Source organism: Rhamphochromis longiceps, linkage group LG3 (assembly GCF_057381845.1).
Source record: "Rhamphochromis longiceps isolate RC_006_pf linkage group LG3, R_longiceps_female_GT1.1, whole genome shotgun sequence".
In the NCBI taxonomy this organism is placed as follows: domain Eukaryota; kingdom Metazoa; phylum Chordata; class Actinopteri; order Cichliformes; family Cichlidae; genus Rhamphochromis; species Rhamphochromis longiceps.
The window spans coordinates 65950455-65966179 of NC_140559.1; the positions used below are offsets into that span (position 1 = coordinate 65950455).

The window sequence follows — 15725 nt, forward strand, 5'->3', positions numbered from 1 at the left end:
TGCTTTTGGCTCTTTTCCAATGTCTTGTGCTGCTAGCTGATGCAACCTACACCACACAAGGGCCTGAGTGACCGGCTGGGGCCACTTACACCACATCAGGGCCTGTGGCTCTGGCTGAGGCCACTTACACCACACCAGGGCCTGTGGCTGCTGGCTGAGGCCACTTACACCACACCAGGGCCTGTGGCTGCTGGCTGAGGCCAATTACACCACACCAGGGCCTGTGGCACTGGCTGAGGCCACTTACACCACACCAGGGCCTGTGGCTCTTGCTCAGGCCACTTACACCACACCAGGGCCTGTGGCACTGGCTGAGGCCACTTACACCACACCAGGGCCTGTGGCTGCTGGCTGAGGCCACCTACACCACACCAGGGCCTGTGGCTGCTGGCTGAGGCGACTTACACCACACCAGGGCCCTTTTGCTGCTGGCTGAGGCCACTTACACCACACCAGTGCCTGTGGCTTCTGGCTGAGGCCACTTACACCACACCAGGGCCTGTGGCTGCTGGCTGAGGCCAATTACACCACACCAGGGTCTGTGGCTCTTGCTCAGGCCACTTACACCACACCAGGGCCTGTGGCACTGGCTGAGGCCACTTACACCACACCAGGGCCTGTGGCTGCTGGCTGAGGCCACTTACACCACACCAGGGCCTGTGGCTGCTGGCTGAGGCCACTTACACCACACCAGGGCCTGTGGCTGCTGGCTGAGGCCACTTACACCACACCAGGGCCTGTGGCTGCTGGCTGAGGCCACTTACACCACAGCAGGGCCCTTTTGCTGCTAGCTGAGGCCACTTACACCACACCAGTGCCTGTGGCTGCTGGCTGAGGCGACTTACACCACACCAGGGCCTGTGGCTGCTGGCTGAGGCCACTTACACCACACCAAGGCCTGTTGCTCTTGCTCAGGCCACTCACTTCACACCAGGCCCTGCGCTTCTGGCCGAGGCCATCTTCACCAAACCAGGTCCTGTGCTGGTTTCTGAGGCCATCTTCAACAATCCAGGGCCTGTGCTGTTGGATAAATGCCAAACTGAGCGTTTGGGTTAGGGTATTATACAAACATGCAGGTATGGTTATAGGATTGTCTTCGTAACTTCAGGTACTTGCCACCTAATCACTTGAATCCATAAATTGAGACATTGTGCTGGGGCCAGCAGCTTACGGCCATACCACCCTGAGCACGCCCGACCTCGTCTGATCTCGGAAGCTAAGCAGGGCTGGGCTTGGTTAGTACTTGGATGGGAGACTGCCTGTGAATACCTGTTGCTGTAAGCCTTTCATTTTCATGTCATTGAACCGCTTTTGATCCAGAGAAGGGGTGTATTAAAAGACCAAAAGCAGCTGCCCATTAATGAGGGCACATTAACGACACTGCTTTTGGCTCTTTTCCAATGTCTTGTGCTGCTAGCTGATGCCACCTACAACACACCAGGGCCTGAGTGACCGGCTGGGGCCACTTACACCACATCAGGGCCTGTGGCTCTGGCTGAGGCCACTTACACCACACCAGGGCCTGTGGCTGCTGGCTGAGGCCAGTTACACCACAACAGAGCCTGTGGCTGCTGGCTGAAGCCACTTACACCACACCAGGGCCTTAGTTGCTATTGAGGCCACTTACACCACACCAGGGCCTGTGGCTGCTGGCTGAGGCCACCTACACCACACCAGGGCCTGTGGCTGCTGGCTGAGGCCACTTACACCACACCAGGGCCCTTTTGCTGCTGGCTGAGGCCACTTACACCACACCAGTGCCTGTGTCTTCTAGCTGAGGCAACTTACACCACACCAGGGCCTGTGGCTGCTGGCTGAGGCCACTTACACCACACCAGGGCCCTTTTGCTGCTGGCTGAGGCCACTTACACCACACCAGTGCCTGTGGCTTCTGGCTGAGGCGACTTACACCACACCAGGGTCTGTGGCTCTTGCTCAGGCCACTTACACCACACCAGGGCCTGTGGCACTGGCTGAGGCCACTTACACCACACCAGGGCCTGTGGCTGCTGGCTGAGGCCACTTACACCACACCAGTGCCTGTGGCTGCTGGCTGAGGCCACTTACACCACACCAGGGCCTGTGGCTGCTGGCTGAGGCCACTTACACTACACCAGGGCCCTTTTGCTGCTGGCTGAGGCCACTTACACCACACCAGTGCCTGTGGCTTCTGGCTGAGGCGACTTACACCACACCAGGGCCTGTGGCTCTTGCTCAGGCCACTCACATCACACCAGGCCCTGCGCTTCTGGCCGAGGCCATCTTCACCAAACCAGGCCCTGTGCTGCTTGTTGTGGCCATGTACAACACACCAGGCCCTGTGCTGGTCCCTGAGGCCATCTTCAACAATCCAGGGCCTGTGCTGTTGGATAAATGCCAAACTGAGCCTTTGTTTAGGGTATTATGCAAACATGCAGGTATGGTTATAGGATTGTCTTCGTAACTTCAGGTACTTGCCACCTAATCACTTGAATCCATAAATTGAGACATTGTGCTGGAGCCAGCAGCTTACGGCCATACCACCCTGAGCACTCCCGACCTCGTCTGATCTCGGAAGCTAAGCAGGGCTGGGCTTGGTTAGTACTTGGATGGGAGACTACCTGGGAATACCTGGTGCTGTAAGCCTTTCATTTTCATGTCATTGAACCGCTTTTGATCCAGAGAAGGGGTGTATTAAAAGACCAAAAGCAGCTGCCCATTAATGAGGGCACATTAACGACACTGCTTTTGGCTCTTTTCCAATGTCTTGTGCTGCTAGCTGATGCAACCTACACCACACAAGGGCCTGAGTGACCGGCTGGGGCCACTTACACCACATCAGGGCCTGTGGCTCTGGCTGAGGCCACTTACACCACACCAGGGCCTGTGGCACTGGCTGAGGCCACTTACACCACACCAGGGCCTGTGACTCTTGCTCAGGCCACTTACACCACACCAGGGCCTGTGGCACTGGCTGAGGCCACTTACACCACACCAGGGCCTGTGGCTGCTGGCTGAGGCCACTTACACCACACCAGGGCCTGTGGCTGCTGGCTGAGGCCACTTACACCACACCAGGGCCTGTGGCTGCTGGCTGAGGCCACCTACACCACACCAGGGCCTGTGGCTGCTGGCTGAGGCCACTTACACCACACCAGGGCCCTTTTGCTGCTGGCTGAGGCCACTTACACCACACCAGTGCCTGTGGCTTCTGGCTGAGGCGACTTACACCACACCAGGGCCTGTGGCTGCTGGCTGAGGCCACTTACACCACACCAAGGCCTGTTGCTCTTACTCAGGCCACTCACATCACACCAGGCCCTGCGCTTCTGGCCGAGGCCATCTTCACCAAACCAGGACCTGTGCTGCTTGCTGTGGCCATGTACAACACACCAGGCCCTGTGCTGGTTCCTGAGGCCATCTTCAACAATCCAGGGCCTGTGCTGTTGGATAAATGCCAAACTGAGCCTTTGGGTTAGGGTATTATGCAAACATGCAGGTATGGTTATAGGATTGTCTTCGTAACTTCAGGTACTTGCCACCTAATCACTTGAATCCATAAATTGAGACATTGTGCTGGAGCCAGCAGCTTACGGCCATACCACCCTGAGCACGCCCGACCTCGTCTGATCTCGGAAGCTAAGCAGGGCTGGGCTTGGTTAGTACTTGGATGGGAGACTACCTGGGAATACCTGGTGCTGTAAGCCTTTCATTTTCATGTCATTGAACCGCTTTTGATCCAGAGAAGGGGTGTATTAAAAGACCAAAAGCAGCTGCCCATTAATGAGGGCACATTAACGACACTGCTTTTGGCTCTTTTCCAATGTCTTGTGCTGCTAGCTGATGCAACCTACACCACACAAGGGCCTGAGTGACCGGCTGGGGCCACTTACACCACATCAGGGCCTGTGGCTCTGGCTGAGGCCACTTACACCACACCAGGGCCTGTGGCTGCTGGCTGAGGCCACTTACACCACACCAGGGCCTGTGGCTGCTGGCTGACGCCACCTACACCACACCAGGGCATTAGTTGCTATTGAGGCCAATTACACCACACCAGGGTCTGTGGCTCTTGCTCAGGCCACTTACACCACACCAGGGCCTGTGGCTCTTGCTCAGGCCACTTACACCACACCAGGGCCAGTGGCACTGGCTGAGGCCACTTACACCACACCAGGGCCCTTTTGCTGCTGGCTGAGGCCACTTACACCACACCAGTGCCTGTGGCTTCTGGCTGAGGCGACTTACACCACACCAGGGCCTGTGGCTGCTGGCTGAGGCCACTTACACCACACCAAGGCCTGTGGCTCTTGCTCAGGCGACTCACATCACACCAGGCCCTGCGCTTCTGGCCGAGGCCATCTTCACCAAACCAGGCCCTGTGCTGCTTGCTGTGGCCACTTACACCACACCAGGGCCTGTGGCTGCTGGCTGAGGCCACCTACACCACACCAGGGCCTGTGGCTGCTGGCTGAGGCGACTTAAACCACACCAGGGCCCTTTTGCTGCTGGCTGAGGCCACTTACACCACACCAGTGCCTGTGGCTTCTGGCTGAGGCGACTTACACCACACCAGGGCCTGTGGCTGCTGGCTGAGGCCAATTACACCACACCAGGGTCTGTGGCTCTTGCTCAGGCCACTTACACCACACCAGGGCCTGTGGCTGCTGGCTGAGGCCACTTACACCACACCAAGGCCTGTTGCTCTTGCTCAGGCCACTCACATCACACCAGGCCCTGCGCTTCTGGCCGAGGCCATCTTCACCAAACCAGGCCCTGTGCTGCTTGCTGTGGCCATGTACAACACACCAGGCCCTGTGCTGGTCCCTGAGGCCATCTTCAACAATCCAGGGCCTGTGCTGTTGGATAAATGCCAAACTGAGCCTTTGGGTTAGGGTATTATGCAAACATGCAGGTATGGTTATAGGATTGTCTTCGTAACTTCAGGTACTTGCCACCTAATCACTTGAATCCATAAATTGAGACATTGTGCTGGAGCCAGCAGCTTACGGCCATACCACCCTGAGCACGCCCGACCTCGTCTGATCTCGGAAGCTAAGCAGGGCTGGGCTTGGTTAGTACTTGGATGGGAGACTGCCTGGGAATACCTGGTGCTGTAAGCCTTTCATTTTCATGTCATTGAACCGCTTTTGATCCAGAGAAGGGGTGTATTAAAAGACCAAAAGCAGCTGCCCATTAATGAGGGCACATTAACGACACTGCTTTTGGCTCTTTTCCAATGTCTTGTGCTGCTAGCTGATGCAACCTACACGACACAAGGGCCTGAGTGACCGGCTGGGGCCACTTACACCACATCAGGGCCTGTGGCTCTGGCTGAGGCCACTTACACCACACCAGGGCCTGTGGCTGCTGGCTGAGGCCACTTACACCACACCAGGGCCTGTGGCTGCTGGCTGAGGCCACCTACACCACACCAGGGCCTGTGGCTGCTGGCTGAGGCCAATTACACCACACCAGGGCCTGTGGCACTGGCTGAGGCCACTTACACCACACCAGGGCCTGTGGCTCTTGCTCAGGCCACTTACACCACACCAGGGCCTGTGGCACTGGCTGAGGCCACTTACACCACACCAGGGCCTGTGGCTGCTGGCTGAGGCCACCTACACCACACCAGGGCCTGTGGCTGCTGGCTGAGGCCACTTACACCACACCAGGGCCCTTTTGCTGCTGGCTGAGGCCACTTACACCACACCAGTGCCTGTGGCTTCTGGCTGAGGCCACTTACACCACACCAGGGCCTGTGGCTGCTGGCTGAGGCCAATTACACCACACCAGGGTCTGTGGCTCTTGCTCAGGCCACTTACACCACACCAGGGCCTGTGGCACTGGCTGAGGCCACTTACACCACACCAGGGCCTGTGGCTGCTGGCTGAGGCCACTTACACCACACCAGGGCCTGTGGCTGCTGGCTGAGGCCACTTACACCACACCAGGGCCTGTGGCTGCTGGCTGAGGCCACCTACACCACACCAGGGCCTGTGGCTGCTGGCTGAGGCCAATTACACCACACCAGGGCCCTTTTGCTGCTGGCTGAGGCCACTTACACCACACCAGTGCCTGTGGCTTCTGGCTGAGGCGACTTACACCACACCAGGGCCTGTGGCTGCTGGCTGAGGCCACTTACACCACACCAAGGCCTGTGGCTCTTGCTCAGGCCACTCACATCACACCAGGCCCTGCGCTTCTGGCCGAGACCATCTTCACCAAACCAGGCCCTGTGCTGCTTGCTGTGGCCACTTACACCACACCAGGGCCTGTGGCTGCTGGCTGAGGCCACCTACACCACACCAGGGCCTGTGGCTGCTGGCTGAGGCGACTTAAACCACACCAGGGCCCTTTTGCTGCTGGCTGAGGCCACTTACACCACACCAGTGCCTGTGGCTTCTGGCTGAGGCGACTTACACGACACCAGGGCCTGTGGCTGCTGGCTGAGGCCAATTACACCACACCAGGCTCTGTGGCTCTTGCTCAGGCCACTTACACCACACCAGGGCCTGTGGCACTGGCTGAGGCCACTTACACCACACCAGGGCCTGTGGCTGCTGGCTGAGGCCACTTACACCACACCAGGGCCTGTGGCTGCTGGCTGAGGCCACCTACACCACACCAGGGCCTGTGGCTGCTGGCTGAGGCCACTTACACCACACCAGGGCCTTTTTGCTGCTGGCTGAGGCCACTTACACCACACCAGTGCCTGTGGCTTCTGGCTGAGGCAACTTACACCACACCAGGGCCTGTGGCTGCTGGCTGAGGCCACTTACACCACACCAAGGCCTGTTGCTCTTGCTCAGGCCACTCACATCACACCAGGCCCTGCGCTTCTGGCCGAGGCCATCTTCACCAAACCAGGCCCTGTGCTGCTTGCTGTGGCCATGTACAACACACCAGGCCCTGTGCTGGTCCCTGAGGCCATCTTCAACAATCCAGGGCCTGTGCTGTTGGATAAATGCCAAACTGAGCCTTTGTTTAGGGTATTATGCAAACATGCAGGTATGGTTATAGGATTGTCTTCGTAACTTCAGGTACTTGCCACCTAATCACTTGAATCCATAAATTGAGACATTGTGCTGGAGCCAGCAGCTTACGGCCATACCACCCTGAGCACGCCCGACCTCTTCTGATCTCGGAAGCTAAGCAGGGCTGGGCTTGGTTAGTACTTGGATGGGAGACTGCCTGGGAATACCTGGTGCTGTAAGCCTTTCATTTTCATGTCATTGAACCGCTTTTGATCCAGAGAAGGGGTGTATTAAAAGACCAAAAGCAGCTGCCCATTAATGAGGGCACATTAACGACACTGCTTTTGGCTCTTTTCCAATGTCTTGTGCTGCTAGCTGATGCAACCTACACCACACAAGGGCCTGAGTGACCGGCTGGGGCCACTTACACCACACCAGGGTCTGTGGCTCTTGCTCAGGCCACTTACACCACACCAGGGCCTGTGGCTCTTGCTCAGGCCACTTACACCACACCAGGGCCTGTGGCACTGGCTGAGGCCACTTACACCACACCAGGGCCTGTGGCTGCTGGCTGAGGCCACTTACACCACACCAGGGCCTGTGGCTGCTGGCTGAGGCCACCTACACCACACCAGGGCCTGTGGCTGCTGGCTGAGGCCACTTACACCACACCAGGGCCCTTTTGCTGCTGGCTGAGGCCACTTACACCACACCAGTGCCTGTGGCTTCTGGCTGAGGCGACTTACACCACACCAGGGCCTGTGGCTGCTGGCTGAGGCCAATTACACCACACCAGGGTCTGTGGCTCTTGCTCAGGCCACTTACACCACACCAGGGCCTGTGGCTGCTGGCTGAGGCCACTTACACCACACCAAGGCCTGTTGCTCTTGCTCAGGCCACTCACATCACACCAGGCCCTGCGCTTCTGGCCGAGGCCATCTTCACCAAACCAGGCCCTGTGCTGCTTGCTGTGGCCATGTACAACACACCAGGCCCTGTGCTGGTCCCTGAGGCCATCTTCAACAATCCAGGGCCTGTGCTGTTGGATAAATGCCAAACTGAGCCTTTGGGTTAGGGTATTATGCAAACATGCAGGTATGGTTATAGGATTGTCTTCGTAACTTCAGGTACTTGCCACCTAATCACTTGAATCCATAAATTGAGACATTGTGCTGGAGCCAGCAGCTTACGGCCATACCACCCTGAGCACGCCCGACCTCGTCTGATCTCGGAAGCTAAGCAGGGCTGGGCTTGGTTAGTACTTGGATGGGAGACTGCCTGGGAATACCTGGTGCTGTAAGCCTTTCATTTTCATGTCATTGAACCGCTTTTGATCCAGAGAAGGGGTGTATTAAAAGACCAAAAGCAGCTGCCCATTAATGAGGGCACATTAACGACACTGCTTTTGGCTCTTTTCCAATGTCTTGTGCTGCTAGCTGATGCAACCTACACCACACAAGGGCCTGAGTGACCGGCTGGGGCCACTTACACCACATCAGGGCCTGTGGCTCTGGCTGAGGCCACTTACACCACACCAGGGCCTGTGGCTGCTGGCTGAGGCCACTTACACCACACCAGGGCCTGTGGCTGCTGGCTGAGGCCACCTACACCACACCAGGGCATTAGTTGCTATTGAGGCCAATTACACCACACCAGGGTCTGGGGCTCTTGCTCAGGCCACTTACACCACACCAGGGCCTGTGGCTCTTGCTCAGGCCACTTACACCACACCAGGGCCTGTGGCACTGGCTGAGGCCACTTACACCACACCAGGGCCTGTGGCTGCTGGCTGAGGCCACTTACACCACACCAGGGCCTGTGGCTGCTGGCTGAGGCCACCTACACCACACCAGGGCCTGTGGCTGCTGGCTGAGGCCACCTACACCACACCAGGGCCTGTGGCTGCTGGCTGAGGCCACTTACACCACACCAGGGCCCTTTTGCTGCTGGCTGAGGCCACTTACACCACACCAGTGCCTGTGGCTTCTGGCTGAGGCGACTTACACCACACCAGGGCCTGTGGCTGCTGGCTGAGGCCACTTACACCACACCAAGGCCTGTGGCTCTTGCTCAGGCCACTCACATCACACCAGGCCCTGCGCTTCTGGCCGAGGCCATCTTCACCAAACCAGGCCCTGTGCTGCTTGCTGTGGCCACTTACACCACACCAGGGCCTGTGGCTGCTGGCTGAGGCCACCTACACCACACCAGGGCCTGTGGCTGCTGGCTGAGGCGACTTAAACCACACCAGGGCCCTTTTGCTGCTGGCTGAGGCCACTTACACCACACCAGTGCCTGTGGCTGCTGGCTGAGGCCACTTACACCACACCAGGGCCTGTGGCTGCTGGCTGAGGCCAATTACACCACACCAGGGTCTGTGGCTCTTGCTCAGGCCACTTACACCACACCAGGGCCTGTGGCTGCTGGCTGAGGCCACCTACACCACACCAGGGCCTGTGGCTGCTGGCTGAGGCCACTTACACCACACCAGGGCCCTTTTGCTGCTGGCTGAGGCCACTTACACCACACCAGTGCCTGTGGCTTCTGGCTGAGGCGACTTACACCACACCAGGGCCTGTGGCTGCTGGCTGAGGCCACTTACACCACACCAGGGTCTGTGGCTCTTGCTCAGGCCACTTACACCACACCAGGGCCTGTGGCACTGGCTGAGGCCACTTACACCACACCAGGGCCTGTGGCTGCTGGCTGAGGCCACTTACACCACACCAGGGCCTGTGGCTGCTGGCTGAGGCCACTTACACCACACCAGGGCCTGTGGCTGCTGGCTGAGGCCACCTACACCACACCAGGGCCTGTGGCTGCTGGCTGAGGCCACTTACACCACACCAGGGCCCTTTTGCTGCTGGCTGAGGCCACTTACACCACACCAGTGCCTGTGGCTTCTGGCTGAGGCGACTTACACCACACCAGGGCCTGTGGCTGCTGGCTGAGGCCACTTACACCACACCAAGGCCTGTTGCTCTTGCTCAGGTCACTCACATCACACCAGGCCCTGCGCTTCTGGCCGAGGCCATCTTCACCAAACCAGGCCCTGTGCTGCTTGCTGTGGCCATGTACAACACACCAGGCCCTGTGCTGGTTCCTGAGGCCATCTTCAACAATCCAGGGCCTGTGCTGTTGGATAAATGCCAAACTGAGCCTTTGGGTTAGGGTATTATGCAAACATGCAGGTATGGTTATAGGATTGTCTTCGTAACTTCAGGTACTTGCCACCTAATCACTTGAATCCATAAATTGAGACATGGTGCTGGGGCCAGCAGCTTACGGCCATACCACCCTGAGCACGCCCGACCTCGTCTGATCTCGGAAGCTAAGCAGGGCTGGGCTTGGTTAGTACTTGGATGGGAGACTGACTGGGAATACCTGGTGCTGTAAGCCTTTCATTTTCATGTCATTGAACCGCTTTTGATCCAGAGAAGGGGTGTATTAAAAGACCAAAAGCAGCTCCCCATTAATGAGGGCACATTAACGACACTGCTTTTGGCTCTTTTCCAATGTCTTGTGCTGCTAGCTGATGCAACCTACACCACACAAGGGCCTGAGTGACCGGCTGGGGCCACTTACACCACATCAGGGCCTGTGGCTCTGGCTGAGGCCACTTACACCACACCAGGGCCTGTGGCTGCTGGCTGAGGCCACTTACACCACACCAGGGCCTGTGGCTGCTGGCTGAGGCCACCTACACCACACCAGGGCATTAGTTGCTATTGAGGCCAATTACACCACACCAGGGTCTGTGGCTCTTGCTCAGGCAAGTTACATCACAACAGGGCCTGTGGCTGCTGCCTGAGGCCACATACACCACACCAGGGCCTTAGTTGCTACTGAGGCCACTTACACCACACCAGGGCCTGTGGCTGCTGGCTGAGGCCACCTACACCACACCAGGGCCTGTGGCTGCTGGCTGAGGCCAATTAAACCACACCAGGGCCTGTGGCACTGGCTGAGGCCACTTACACCACACCAGGGCCTGTGGCTCTTGCTCAGGCCACTTACACCACACCAGGGCCTGTGGCACTGGCTGAGGCCACTTACACCACACCAGGGCCTGTGGCTGCTGGCTGAGGCCACTTACACCACACCAGGGCCTGTGGCTGCTGGCTGAGGCCACTTACACCACACCAGGGCCTGTGGCTGCTGGCTGAGGCCACCTACACCACACCAGGGCATTAGTTGCTATTGAGGCCAATTACACCACACCAGGGTCTGTGGCTCTTGCTCAGGCCACTTACACCACACCAGGGCCTGTGGCTCTTGCTCAGGCCACTTACACCACACCAGGGCCTGTGGCATTGGCTGAGGCCACTTACACCACACCAGGGCCTGTGGCTGCTGGCTGAGGCCACTTACACCACACCAGGGCCTGTGGCTGCTGGCTGAGGCCACCTACACCACACCAGGGCCTGTGGCTGCTGGCTGAGGCCACTTACACCACACCAGGGCCCTTTTGCTGCTGGCTGAGGCCACTTACACCACACCAGTGCCTGTGGCTTCTGGCTGAGGCGACTTACACCACACCAGGGCCTGTGGCTGCTGGCTGAGGCCACTTACACCACACCAAGGCCTGTGGCTCTTGCTCAGGCCACTCACATCACACCAGGCCCTGCGCTTCTGGCCGAGGCCATCTTCACCAAACCAGGCCCTGTGCTGCTTGCTGTGGCCACTTACACCACACCAGGGCCTGTGGCTGCTGGCTGAGGCCACCTACACCACACCAGGGCCTGTGGCTGCTGGCTGAGGCGACTTAAACCACACCAGGGCCCTTTTGCTGCTGGCTGAGGCCACTTACACCACACCAGTGCCTGTGGCTGCTGGCTGAGGCCACTTACACCACACCAGGGCCTGTGGCTGCTGGCTGAGGCCAATTACACCACACCAGGGTCTGTGGCTCTTGCTCAGGCCACTTACACCACACCAGGGCCTGTGGCTGCTGGCTGAGGCCACTTACACCACAGCAAGGCCTGTTGCTCTTGCTCAGGCCACTCACATCACACCAGGCCCTGCGCTTCTGGCCGAGGCCATCTTCACCAAACCAGGCCCTGTGCTGCTTGCTGTGGCCATGTACAACACACCAGGCCCTGTGCTGGTCCCTGAGGCCATCTTCAACAATCCAGGGCCTGTGCTGTTGGATAAATGCCAAACTGAGCCTTTGGGTTAGGGTATTATGCAAACATGCAGGTATGGTTATAGGATTGTCTTCGTAACTTCAGGTACTTGCCACCTAATCACTTTAATCCATAAATTGAGACATTGTGCTGGAGCCAGCAGCTTACGGCCATACCACCCTGAGCACGCCCGACCTCGTCTGATCTCGGAAGCTAAGCAGGGCTGGGCTTGGTTAGTACTTGGATGGGAGACTGCCTGGGAATACCTGGTGCTGTAAGCGTTTCATTTTCATGTCATTGAACCGCTTTTGATCCAGAGAAGGGGTGTATTAAAAGACCAAAAGCAGCTGCCCATTAATGAGGGCACATTAACGACACTGCTTTTGGCTCTTTTCCATTGTCTTGTGCTGCTTGCTGATGCAACCTACACCACACAAGGGCCTGAGTGACCGGCTGGGGCCACTTACACCACATCAGGGCCTGTGGCTCTGGCTGAGGCCACTTACACCACACCAGGGCCTGTGGCTGCTGGCTGAGGCCACTTACACCACACCAGGGCCTGTGGCTGCTGGCTGAGGCCACCTACACCACACCAGGGCCTGTGGCTGCTGGCTGAGGCCACTTACACCACACCAGGGCCTGTGGCACTGGCTGAGGCCACTTACACCACACCAGGGCCTGTGGCTCTTGCTCAGGCCACTTACACCACACCAGGGCCTGTGGCACTGGCTGAGGCCACTTACACCACACCAGGGCCTGTGGCTGCTGGCTGAGGCCACTTACACCACACCAGTGCCTGTGGCTGCTGGCTGAGGCCACCTACACCACACCAGGGCCTGTGGCTGCTGGCTGAGGCCACTTACACCACACCAGGGCCCTTTTGCTGCTGGCTGAGGCCACTTACACCACACCAGTGCCTGTGGCTTCTGGCTGAGGCGACTTACACCACACCAGGGCCTGTGGCTGCTGGCTGAGGCCACTTACACCACACCAAGGCCTGTTGCTCTTACTCAGGCCACTCACATCACACCAGGCCCTGCGCTTCTGGCCGAGGCCATCTTCACCAAACCAGGCCCTGTGCTGCTTGCTGTGGCCATGTACAACACACCAGGCCCTGTGCTGGTTCCTGAGGCCATCTTCAACAATCCAGGGCCTGTGCTGTTGGATAAATGCCAAACTGAGCCTTTGTTTAGGGTATTATGCAAACATGCAGGTATGGTTATAGGATTGTCTTCGTAACTTCAGGTACTTGCCACCTAATCACTTGAATCCATAAATTGAGACATTGTGCTGGAGCCAGCTGCTTACGGCCATACCACCCTGAGCACGCCCGACCTCGTCTGATCTCGGAAGCTAAGCAGGGCTGGGCTTGGTTAGTACTTGGATGGGAGACTGCCTGGGAATACCTGGTGCTGTAAGCCTTTCATTTTCATGTCATTGAACCGCTTTTGATCCAGAGAAGGGGTGTATTAAAAGACCAAAAGCAGCTGCCCATTAATGAGGGCACATTAACGACACTGCTTTTGGCTCTTTTCCAATGTCTTGTGCTGCTAGCTGATGCAACCTACACCACACAAGGGCCTGAGTGACCGGCTGGGGCCACTTACACCACATCAGGGCCTGTGGCTCTGGCTGAGGCCACTTACACCACACCAGGGCCTGTGGCTGCTGGCTGAGGCCACTTACACCACACCAGGGCCTGTGGCTGCTGGCTGAGGCCACCTACACCACACCAGGGCCTGTGGCTGCTGGCTGAGGCCACTTACACCACACCAGGGCCTGTGGCACTGGCTGAGGCCACTTACACCACACCAGGGCCTGTGGCTCTTGCTCAGGCCACTTACACCACACCAGGGCCTGTGGCACTGGCTGAGGCCACTTACACCACACCAGGGCCTGTGGCTGCTGGCTGAGGCCACTTACACCACACCAGTGCCTGTGGCTGCTGGCTGAGGCCACCTACACCACACCAGGGCCTGTGGCTGCTGGCTGAGGCCACTTACACCACACCAGGGCCCTTTTGCTGCTGGCTGAGGCCACTTACACCACACCAGTGCCTGTGGCTTCTGGCTGAGGCGACTTACACCACATCAGGGCCTGTGGCTGCTGGCTGAGGCCACTTACACCACACCAAGGCCTGTTGCCCTTACTCAGGCCACTCACATCACACCAGGCCCTGCGCTTCTGGCCGAGGCCATCTTCACCAAACCAGGCCCTGTGCTGCTTGCTGTGGCCATGTACAACACACCAGGCCCTGTGCTGGTTCCTGAGGCCATCTTCAACAATCCAGGGCCTGTGCTGTTGGATAAATGCCAAACTGAGCCTTTGGGTTAGGGTATTATGCAAACATGCAGGTATGGTTATAGGATTGTCTTCGTAACTTCAGGTACTTGCCACCTAATCACTTGAATCCATAAATTGAGACATTGTGCTGGAGCCAGCAGCTTACGGCCATACCACCCTGAGCACGCCCGACCTCGTCTGATCTCGGAAGCTAAGCAGGGCTGGGCTTGGTTAGTACTTGGATGGGAGCCTGCCTGGGAATACCTGGTGCTGTAAGCCTTTAATTTTCATGTCATTGAACCGCTTTTGATCCAGAGAAGGGGTGTATTAAAAGACCAAAAGCAGCTGCCCATTAATGAGGGCACATTAACGACACTGCTTTTGGCTCTTTTCCAATGTCTTGTGCTGCTAGCTGATGCACCCTACACCACACAAGGGCCTGAGTGACCGGCTGGGGCCACTTACACCACATCAGGGCCTGTGGCTCTGGCTGAGGCCACTTACACCACACCAGGGCCTGTGGCTGCTGGCTGAGGCCACTTACACCACACCAGGGCCTGTGGCTGCTGGCTGAGGCCACTTACACCACACCAGGGCATTAGTTGCTATTGAGGCCAATTACACCACACCAGGGTCTGTGGCTCTTGCTCAGGCCACTTACACCACACCAGGGCCTGTGGCTCTTGCTCAGGCCACTTACACCACACCAGGGCCTGTGGCACTGGCTGAGGCCACTTACACCACACCAGGGCCTGTGGCTGCTGGCTGAGGCCACTTACACCACACCAGGGCCTGTGGCTGCTGGCTGAGGCCACCTACACCACACCAGGGCCTGTGGCTGCTGGCTGAGGCCACTTACACCACACCAGGGCCCTTTTGCTGCTGGCTGAGGCCACTTACACCACACCAGTGCCTGTGGCTTCTGGCTGAGGCGACTTACACCACACCAGGGCCTGTGGCTGCTGGCTGAGGCCACTTACACCACACCAAGGCCTGTGGCTCTTGCTCAGGCCACTCACATCACACCAGGCCCTGCGCTTCTGGCCGAGGCCATCTTCACCAAACCAGGCCCTGTGCTGCTTGCTGTGGCCACTTACACCACACCAGGGCCTGTGGCTGCTGGCTGAGGCCACCTACACCACACCAGGGCCTGTGGCTGCTGGCTGAGGCGACTTAAACCACACCAGGGCCCTTTTGCTGCTGGCTGAGGCCACTTACACCACACCAGTGCCTGTGGCTGCTGGCTGAGGCCACTTACACCACACCAGGGCCTGTGGCTGCTGGCTGAGGCCAATTACACCACACCAGGGTCTGTGGCTCTTGCTCAGGCCACTTACACCACACCAGGGCCTGTGGCTGC

The 15725-nt window shown here is 58.2% G+C and overlaps 9 non-coding genes and 1 pseudogene across 9 annotated transcripts; all 10 read left to right on the forward strand.

The window, feature by feature from the left end:
- The first annotated feature begins 1165 nt into the window (after positions 1-1165).
- LOC146675955 (5S ribosomal RNA) lies at positions 1166-1284 on the forward strand (annotated as a pseudogene).
- A 1222-nt stretch (positions 1285-2506) lies between these two features.
- LOC146675956 (5S ribosomal RNA) lies at positions 2507-2625 on the forward strand. Its single transcript, XR_014910921.1, has one exon. It is a non-coding gene; the product is annotated as a 5S ribosomal RNA (ribosomal RNA).
- Positions 2626-3567: 942 nt separating this feature from the next.
- On the forward strand, positions 3568-3686 carry LOC146675957 (5S ribosomal RNA). Its single transcript, XR_014910725.1, has one exon. It is a non-coding gene; the product is annotated as a 5S ribosomal RNA (ribosomal RNA).
- A 1297-nt stretch (positions 3687-4983) lies between these two features.
- LOC146675958 (5S ribosomal RNA) lies at positions 4984-5102 on the forward strand. The gene has a single exon (XR_014911018.1). It is a non-coding gene; the product is annotated as a 5S ribosomal RNA (ribosomal RNA).
- Positions 5103-7079: 1977 nt separating this feature from the next.
- LOC146675959 (5S ribosomal RNA) lies at positions 7080-7198 on the forward strand. Its single transcript, XR_014910741.1, has one exon. It is a non-coding gene; the product is annotated as a 5S ribosomal RNA (ribosomal RNA).
- A 942-nt stretch (positions 7199-8140) lies between these two features.
- Positions 8141-8259, forward strand: LOC146675960 (5S ribosomal RNA). Its single transcript, XR_014911020.1, has one exon. It is a non-coding gene; the product is annotated as a 5S ribosomal RNA (ribosomal RNA).
- A 1977-nt stretch (positions 8260-10236) lies between these two features.
- Positions 10237-10355, forward strand: LOC146675961 (5S ribosomal RNA). Its single transcript, XR_014910752.1, has one exon. It is a non-coding gene; the product is annotated as a 5S ribosomal RNA (ribosomal RNA).
- A 1889-nt stretch (positions 10356-12244) lies between these two features.
- LOC146675962 (5S ribosomal RNA) lies at positions 12245-12363 on the forward strand. Its single transcript, XR_014910744.1, has one exon. It is a non-coding gene; the product is annotated as a 5S ribosomal RNA (ribosomal RNA).
- A 1021-nt stretch (positions 12364-13384) lies between these two features.
- LOC146675963 (5S ribosomal RNA) lies at positions 13385-13503 on the forward strand. Its single transcript, XR_014911021.1, has one exon. It is a non-coding gene; the product is annotated as a 5S ribosomal RNA (ribosomal RNA).
- A 1022-nt stretch (positions 13504-14525) lies between these two features.
- LOC146675964 (5S ribosomal RNA) lies at positions 14526-14644 on the forward strand. Its single transcript, XR_014910779.1, has one exon. It is a non-coding gene; the product is annotated as a 5S ribosomal RNA (ribosomal RNA).
- Positions 14645-15725: the final 1081 nt, after the last annotated feature.